Source organism: Somniosus microcephalus, chromosome 20 (genome assembly GCF_052327205.1).
Source record: "Somniosus microcephalus isolate GS21.2 chromosome 20, FLI_Smic_1.0, whole genome shotgun sequence".
NCBI classification, from domain to species: Eukaryota; Metazoa; Chordata; class Chondrichthyes; order Squaliformes; family Somniosidae; genus Somniosus; species Somniosus microcephalus.
This window is the reverse complement of record NC_141006.1, coordinates 41,546,145-41,555,902: the sequence shown is the minus strand read 5'-3', so window position 1 is coordinate 41,555,902 and position 9,758 is coordinate 41,546,145.

Genomic DNA, 9,758 nt, shown 5'->3' with positions numbered 1-9,758 from the left:
TTAAAGTTTTCCCAATCCTTTATCCTCCCACTAGATTTGGCTACCTTATATGCCCTTGTTTTTAGTCGAATACTATCCTTAATTTCTTTAATTGGCCACGGATGGCTGTCTTTTCTTTTACACCCTTTTCTTCTCAGTGGAATATATATTTTTTGGAAGTTGTAAAATAACTCCTTAAATGTACACCACTGATCATGTATCGTCTTACCCTTTAATCTATTTTCCCAATCCACTCTACTCAATTCCGCTCTCATACCTTCATAGTTTCCTTTATTCAAGCTTAGCACGCTTGTTTGAGATCCAACCTTCTCACCCTCTAATTGAATATGGAATTCAACCATGTTATGGTCACTCATTCCAAGGGGATCCTTTACTTGGACATTTTTAATTAATCCTGTCTCGTTACACAGGACCAGATCTAAGGTTGCTTGCCCCCTGGTCGGTTCAGTTACATACTGCTCAAGAAACCCATCCCTAATACACTCAATGAACTCATCCTCAAGGCAGCCCTGCCCAATTTGATTTGTCCAATTAATATGATAGTTAAAATCCCCCATAATTATAGATGTTCCCTTATTACAAGCCTCAACTATTTCCTGATTGATACTCCGTCCAACAGAGTTGCAACTGTTCGGAGGCCTATAGACTATGCCCACTAGTGTTTTTTTCCCCTTATTATTCCTTATCTCCACCCAAACTGTTTCATTATCCTGATCTTTTGACCTAATATCATTTCTCTGTATTAGAGTGATTCCTTCCTTTATTAACATAGCCACCCCACCTCCCCTTCCTTCCTGCCTGTCCTTCCTGATCGTTAAATAACCTGGTATGTTTAATTCCCAGGCATTGTAACCCTGCAGCCATGTTTCTGTAATGGCCACAAGATCATACCCATATGTAGTTATTTGTGCCATTAACTCGTCTATTTTGTTACGAATGCTACGTGCATTCAGATAGAGAACTTTCAAATATGTTTGTGACACTTAGTTCCTGCTTTTGCCCTTTTTATTACTTTACCTTTTACTCCATACCTTCTGCCCCTTCCTGACACGCTCTGGTTTTTAATTTCCCCACTGCTACCTAACTCTATGACCTTCTCTGTTGTCATTTTTATTATTTGCTCTCTAGGAACCTCCCCCCCACTAGTTAGTTTAAAGCCCCCTCTACAGCCCTAGTTATATGATCCGCCAGGACTCTAGTCCCAGCACTGGCCAAGTGAAGCCCGTCCCAACGGAACAGCTCCCTCCTGCCCCAGTACTGGTGCCAGTGTCCCAGGAAGCAAAACCCATTTCTCCCACACCAGTCTTTGAGCCACACATTTAACTCTCTAATTTTATTTGTCCTAGCCAAATTCGCTCGTGGCTCAGGTAATAATCCCTTGAGGTTCTGTTTTTTAATTTGACCCCTAGCTGCTCATACTCCTTTAACCGAACCGGCTTCCTAGTCCTATCTATGTCGTTTGTACCAACATGGACCACGACAACTGGATCCACCCCCTCCCACTGCAAGTTTCTTTCCAGCCCAGAGGAGATGTCCTTAACCCTGGCACCGGGTAGGCAACACAGCCTTCGGAACTCTCGCTCTCGGCTGCAGAGAACTCTATCTATCCCCCTAATAATACTATCCCCTACCACTGCAACATTTCTATTTACTCCCCCCTCTTGAATGGCCCCCCGTTCCACGGTGCTGTGGCCAGGTTGCTCATCCTCCCTGCAGTCCCTGCTCCTGTCCCCACAGGGAGTAAGAACCTTGAACCTGTTGGACAAGAGCAAGGGCTGCGGCTCCTCCAGCTCTACCTCCTGGATCCCCGTACCTGCCTCACTTGTAGTCACACCGTCCTGTCCCTGACCATGGGCTACATCTGAATTAATTAACTTCATAGGTGTGACCACCTCCTGATACACAGAGTCCAGGTACTTCTCCCCCTCCCTGATGTGTCGCAGTGTCTGAAGCTCAGACTCCAGCTCATCAACACAGAGCTGGAGTTCCTGTAGCAGCAGACTCTTGTCACAGACGTAATCACCGTGAGCCTCAATGGGGTCCACCGGCTCCCACATCTCGCAACAGTAACACATCACCTGCTCCATTCTATTTAATTAATTACATTTTTTATTGTTAGTTATGGACACCCTCTGCCCGATTTTAGATGCTCATATCCCCTTTAATTAATTGGATTTAAATTAAATCAATCCCTCTAATTACACCAGTTAAATGGTTTACCAACAGTCACTCTGCACCTGAAAGGCCTTATTAACTACAACCCACAGAGTTAAAGTTTGAAAAGAGCACCTAACACCCCACTTACCCTAACTCACACTTACCCAAACTCACAGCACTCTCTGCTGACTCGCACTAGCACTGGTCTTTTATACTGTTTGTTTGTTTACAGCCAAATGAGTCACCCCTGGTGATTGGTTAGAAAACTGGTTTCCACTGCCTGCTGTGCCAATTTACTCCTACTGCAGTGTAACCTTGTTTTACTCTTCTTAAACCAACAGAATCCCAAATATTTAACTTTTCCCCTTTACTTAAACTGCTTAAGTAATCTTATCAAGAATGATTTAAAGAGAAATAACAATTAAAGAACTCTCACACTTACCCAAACTCACAGCACTCTCTGCTGACTCGCACTCTCTAATCATCTCCGATATATACCCTGCACTATAACACTCTCTAATCATCTCCAAAAGGCATTTGACAAGGTGCCACACAAAAGATTATTGCTTAAGATAAAAAATCACGGGATTGGGGGTAATATTTTGGCATGGATAGAGGATTGGCTATCTAACAGAAGGCAGAGAGTTGGGATAAATGGTTCATTCTCAGACTGGCAATCAGTAACTAGTGGTGTTCCGCAGGGGTCAGTGCTGGGTCCCTAACTCTTTACAATCTATATTAACGATTTGGAGGTTCTGCAAGCTTATTCCGGAGCCTTCATCTGTTTGGAGATTTTGTTCGGAGGGTTGGTGTGGATTCTGATCGCCTCGTCCAATGTCCCTGTGCCTCTGACGCAAGGCTGGGTGATGTTTGTGTCCCTCACAATGTTCGTGTGCTCGTCTCTGTACCTGTCTGTGTATCTGTGCGGACTGGCGTACAGAGTGGATACTGACTGGAATTTGGTGTCAGCGCTGCATTACTTTGGTCCGAGGCTGCGGCAACTGGAGGATGTGTTCGGCGAGTCGGGCGGAGACAGCGCAGCGTGTCGAGCAGCCGCAGCAGCCACGACGACTCGCAGTCTGACTGGGAGGAGGGGAGCTGGGAATGGTGGCCAGAGGGTGAGCGGGAGAAGCAGGCCACCACACGTGGAGCTGAGCTGGCAACAGTGAGGAGGAGGCCGCGGTGATGAGGAGGACGGAGCGGCTGAGGGACATCATGCTCCCACTGGATGCCAAAGAATTGACTTTCTGAACACGGCGCTGTAAAAATAGCTGACGTGTCCCTACGGGGAGTAAGCATTCCATTGTACTAGTACATATGGCAAATAAAATTGAATTGAATTGAATTGAGAGTGTTATAGTGCAGGGTATATATCGGATATGATTAGAGAATGTTATAGTAAAGGGTATATATCGGAGATGATTAGAGAGTGTTATAGTGCAGGGTAGTGCAGGGTATATATCGGAGATGATTAGAGTGTTATAGTGAAGGGTATATATCGGAGATGATTAGAGAGTGTAACAGTGCAGGGTACATATCGGAGATGATTAGAGAGTGTTATAGTGAAGGGTGACATAAAAGAACTACTAGGCACTTGGTCTGAGTATTAAACCAGGCTTTAATCAATTGTTTTTCAACATGGAGATCTAATTGTGTCCTTCACTACTTCCTGTTAAGGAATGTCCTGAGCAAGCTGGGCTCATGCACGAGTATTTATATTCTCCCTGGACAGCGCCACAAGCAGGCCGCCCAGTATTATTTCATAAGTCATTTCCACATGAATCACAGAATCACAGAAACCCCACAGTGCAGATAGAGGCCATTTCGGCCCATCGAGCCTGCACCGACACATATCCCATCCGATCCCCGTAACCCCTACACCAACACATATCCCACTCTATCCCCGTAACCCCACGTATTTAATCCCCCTAACACTAAGGGTCAATTTATCATAGCCAATCAACCTAACCCGCACATCTTTGGACTGTGGGAGGAAACCGGAGCACCCGGAGAAAACCCACGCAAACACGGGGAGAATGTGCAAACTCCACACAGACAGTCACCCGAGGCCAGATTCGAACCCGGGCCCCTGGCGCTGTGAGGCAACAGTGCTAACCACTATGCCACCATGCTGCCACCGTGATGTCAAGATTCATGTCAAAGGGTATATATCAGAGATGATTAGCGAGTGTTATAGTGCAGGGTATATATCGGAGATGATTAGAGAGTGTTATACTGCAGGGTATATATTGGAGATGATTAGAGAGTGTTATACTGCAGGGCATATATCAGAGATGATTAGAGAGTGTTATACAGCAGGGGATATATCGGAGATGGTTAGAGAGTGTTATACTGCAGGGCTTATATCGGAGATGGTTAGAGAGTGTTATACTGCAGGGCATATATCAGAGATGATTAGAGAGTGTTATAGTGCAGGGTATATATCGGAGATGATTAGAAAGTGTTATAGTGCAGGGTATATATCGGAGATGATTAGAAAGTGTTATCGTGAAGTGTATATATCGGAGATGATTAGAGAGTGTTATAGTGCAGGGTATATATCGGAGATGATTAGAGTGTTATAGTGCAGGGTATATATCGGAGATGATTAGAGAGTGTTATAGTGCAGGGTATATAACGGAGATGATTAGAGAGTGTCATAGTGCAGGGTATATAACGGAGATGATTAGAGAGTGTCATAGTGCAGGGTATATATCGGAGATGATTAGAGTGTTATAGTTCAGGGTATTATAGTGCAGGGTATATATCGGAGATGATTAGAGTGTGTTATAGTGCAGGGTATATAACGGAGATGATTAGAATGTGTTATAGTGCTGGGTATATATCGGAGATGAATTGAGTGTTATAGTGCAGGGTATATATCGGAGATGATTAGAGAGTGTTATAGTGCAGGGTATACATCGGAGATGATTAGAGAGTGTTATAGTGCAGTGTGACGTAAGAAAACTACTAGGCACTTGGTCTAAGCATTAAACAAAGCTTTAATCAACTGTTTTACAACATGGAGGTCTAGTTGTATCCTTCACTAGTTCCTGTTAAGAATGTCCTACGCAAGCTGGGCCCGTGCCCGAGCATTTATACTCTCCCTGGACAGCGCCACTCGCAGGCTGCTCAGTATTATTTCAGAAGTCTTTCTTTCATGAATGACTGAGTCATGTCACTAGGTATATATCGGAGATGATTAGAGAGTGTTATAGTGCAGGGTATATATCGGAGATGATTATAGTGTTATAGTGTGGGTATATAATGGAGATGATTAGAGAGTGTTATAGTGCAGGGTCTATATCAGAGATGTATAGAGTGTTATAGTGCAGGGTATATATCGGAGATGATTAGAGAGTGTCATAATGCAGGGTATATATCGGAGATGATTAGAGTGTTATAGTTCAGGGTATTATCGTGCAGGGTATATATCGGAGATGATTAATGTTATGTATTGTGTGTTCTCCTCCCACCTGTGGTGGCGCTGTCACAGGAGATAAATGGTTGAGTGTTCTCAGTTAAGTTTAGCTCTCTTTGTTCGGAACTTTCCAGGACTTCCTTTCCTTCCAATAAAGCACTTCATGTTTGAATTTCTGGGTTCTGAGTCCTAAATTGTGACTAGGTAGAAAGGTACCGACACAACAAGTGGCGACGAGGATCGGATGAATCTGTGTTGTGGGAACTTTCTTGTTTTCGACTACAAAACACTCGGAACAGAGATTGCAGCATCACATTAACGTTACGGCAGTGAGTAAACAGAAATTTTAATTTGAAACGTGAGATGGCTACTATATTAGGAAACATCGGTGATTTTGATGAAAATGTGGAGCAATGGAGCGCATATACGGAACGTTTTGACTATTTTGTACTGGCAAATGCGGTGGCAAATGAAAAGGTCGTGCCTACCTTTTTGAGTGTAATCGGGCAGAAGACATTCAATTTATTTCGCAGTCTCGTGCAGCCAGATAAGCCAGGAACTAAAACATATAAGCAACTAGTGGAAATTCTTGGAGCACATTTTTCACCAAAACCTTTGGTTATTGCTGAGAGATTTAGATTTCACAAACGGAATCAAGAGGAGGGGGAATCAGTGACGATGTTTATTGTTGCTTTAAAAAGGTTGTCAGAACACTGCGAGTTCAAGGAGGCGCTGAAGGACACCATTCACATGCAGGAAGGTTGCAAACTCCTGTGATACAAATTGTGGACCGTTGTCACTTACGAGTTGTTCCGGTGAGCCATAACGGCTGAACATCTCACCAAGTTTCTCAATTGTTTTCTCTGCCGTGGTAGACCTCATTTCAGCAATGCTTTCTTTGCTTGGGCGAAAGCTTCGTTGCACAGTTCAGTCCATTTCCATGTTTTGCCTTGACATAGCAACTGATGTAACGGCTTCAGCAATGTTGCTAAGTCTGGAATAAACTTCCCATAGTAGTTAAGTAGCCCCAGAAATGAATGTAACTGGCTCACATTCTGGGGTGCTGGGGCCTCCACGATCGCCTTGACCTTTGACGGCGCCTTATGCAGGCCAGTAGCGTCAATCACATGCCCCAGGTCCTTTCGAAGAGAAAATGTTTATGGTGGTTGTGGACGCTCGTAGTAAGTGGCCGGAGGTCGCTGTGATGAGGTCTACCACGGCAGAGAAAACAATTGAGAAACTTGGTGAGATGTTCAGCCGTTATGGCTCACCGGAACAACTCGTAAGTGACAACGGTCCACAATTTGTATCACAGGAGTTTGCAACCTTCCTGCATGTGAATGGTGTCCAACACATCAGGTCTGCGCCCTATCATCCCTCTACTAACGGCCAGGCAGAAAGGTTAGTGCAAACTTTGAAGCATGCCTTGAAGGCATCGCAAGGTCAGGGTTCAATCCACCAACGTCTGAACAGCTTCCTGTTGTCCTACAGGAACGAGCCGCATGCCACAACCAAAACTTCCCCCGCTTCGCTCATGATGAAGAGGCAGTTGCGGACAAGTTTTGACTTACTCAAACCTCCAAGGCCAGAGCAGGTTGTCCATCATCAACAACAAGCTCAAGTTGAAAAGAGAGAGAAAAGAGCCAAGGAGAGACGGTTTCATCTGGGAGAGCACGTCCTAGCTCGAAACTACAACACTGGACCGAAATGGGTTCCTGCTACGGTGATCGCGCAGACGGGCCCTGTGTCTTACACGGTTGAGACTGCTGAGGACGTCGTCTGGAGAAGACACACAGATCAACTGTTGCTAGGAGCAGAGACAGCCACAGAGGCTCCAATGGCTGGTTGGCCTGAACTGTTTCTGGATGATACCGCAAACCAGCATCCTTTGCCACAGTGCTTTCTCCAACACAGGAAGTCAAAGAGACTGTTCCACCTGTGCAAACTCCTGACTTTCAACTGACACAGGCACCTTCTCCATCTAGGCCTGTGTCAATGCCTACTGCTGTGGAAGCCAGCGATGACCACCGGTACCCTGTTAGAGTGCGGCGGCCTCCAAGACGCTTGGATCTGTAGGCTTAGTGACTTACCCACAAGACTTTGGCAGAATAAACCCCAGGGTAAAGTCAGGGTTTGAGGCAGTCTACCTCTACCCTAGGTTCGTTGAGTGCATTGAAAGTAACTTACCTGTTGAGGAATAATGTGGACCTTCCATTTAAGAGGGGAGGAAATGTTATGTATTGTGTGTTCTCCTCCCACCTGTGGTGACGCTGTCACAGGAGATAAATGGTTGGGTGTTCTAGGTTAAGTTTAGCTCTCTTTGTTCGGAACTTTCCAGAACTTCCTTTCCTTCCAATAAAGCACTTCATGTTTGAATCTCTGGGTTCTGAGTCCTAAATTATGTCTAGGTAGAAAGGTACTGACACAACAATTAGAGTGTGTTATAGTGCAGGGTATATAATGGAGATGATTAGAGTGTGTTATAGTGCTGGGTATATATCAGAGATGAATTGACTGTTATAATGCAGGGTATATATCGGAGATGATTAGAGTGTGTTATAGTGCAGGGTATATATCGGAGATGATTAGAGTGTTATAATGCAGGGTATATATCGGAGATGAATAGAGTGTTATAGTGCAGGGTATATATCGGAGATGATTAGAGAGTGTTATAGTGCAGGGTATATATCGGAGATGATTAGAGAGTGTTATAGTGCAGTGTGACGTAAGAAAACTACTTGGCACTTGGTCTAAGCGTTAAACAAAGCTTTAATCAACTGTTTTACAACATGGAGGTCTAGTTGTATCCTTCACTAGTTCCTGTTAAGAATGTCCTACGCAAGCTGGGCCCATGCCCGAGTATTTATACTCTCCCTGGACAGCGCCACTCGCAGGCCGCTCATTATTATTTCATAAGTCTTTCTTTCATGAATGACTGAGTCATGTCACAAGGTATATATCGGAGATGATTAGAGAGTGTTATAGTGCAGGGTATATATCGGAGATGATTATAGTGTTATAGTGTGGGTATATAATGGAGATGATTCGAGAGTGTTATCGTGCAAAGTCTATATCAGAGATGTATAGAGTGTTATAGTGCAGGGTATATATCGGAGATGATTAGAGAGTGTCATAGTGCAGGGTATATATCGGAGATGATTAGAGTGTTATAGTTCAGGGTATTATAGTGCAGGGTATATATCAGAGATGATTAGAGAGTGTTATAGTGCAGGGTATATAACGGAGATGATTAGAGTATGTTATAGTGCTGGGTATATATCGGAGATGAATAGAGTGTTATAGTGCAGGGTATATATCGGAGATGATTGGAGATTGTTATAGTGCAGGGTATATATCGGAGATGATTGGAGATTGTTATAGTGCAGGGTATATATCGGAGATGATTGGAGATTGTTATAGTGCAGGGTATATATCGGAGATGATTGGAGATTGTTATAGTGCAGGGTATATATCGGAGATGATTGGAGATTGTTATAGTGCAGGGTATATATTGGAGATGATTGGAGAGTGTTATAGTGCAGGGTATATATCGGAGATGATTGGAGATTGTTATAGTGCAGGGTATATATCGGAGATGATTGGAGATTGTTATAGTGCAGGGTATATATCGGAGATGATTGGAGATTGTTATAGTGCAGGGTATATATTGGAGATGATTGGAGAGTGTTATAGTGCAGGGTATATATCGGAGATGATTGGAGATTGTTATAGTGCAGGGTATATATCGGAGATGATTGGAGAATGTTATAGTGCAGGGTATATATCGGAGATGATTGGAGATTGTTATAGTGCAGGGTATATATCGGAGATGATTGGAGAGTGTTATAGTGCAGGGTATATATCGGAGATGAATTGAGTGTTATAGTGCAGGGTATATATCGGAGATGATTGGAGATTGTTATAGTGCAGGGTATATATCGGAGATGATTAGAGTGTGTTATAGTGCAGGGTATATATCGGAGATGATTGGAGATTGTTATAGTGCAGGGTATATAACAGAGATGAATCTGACTTAGTTTCTCTATTTGAAGCCAATTATATTTTGATATATCAGAGCTTGTGATGTATTGGAGAGTGCAATAGGGGTAGAATTTCCATAGGACTTCCCTGATCTCACACTGTAACTTCGGTGGAAGATTGGTGGAAACCCGGGAAAAGC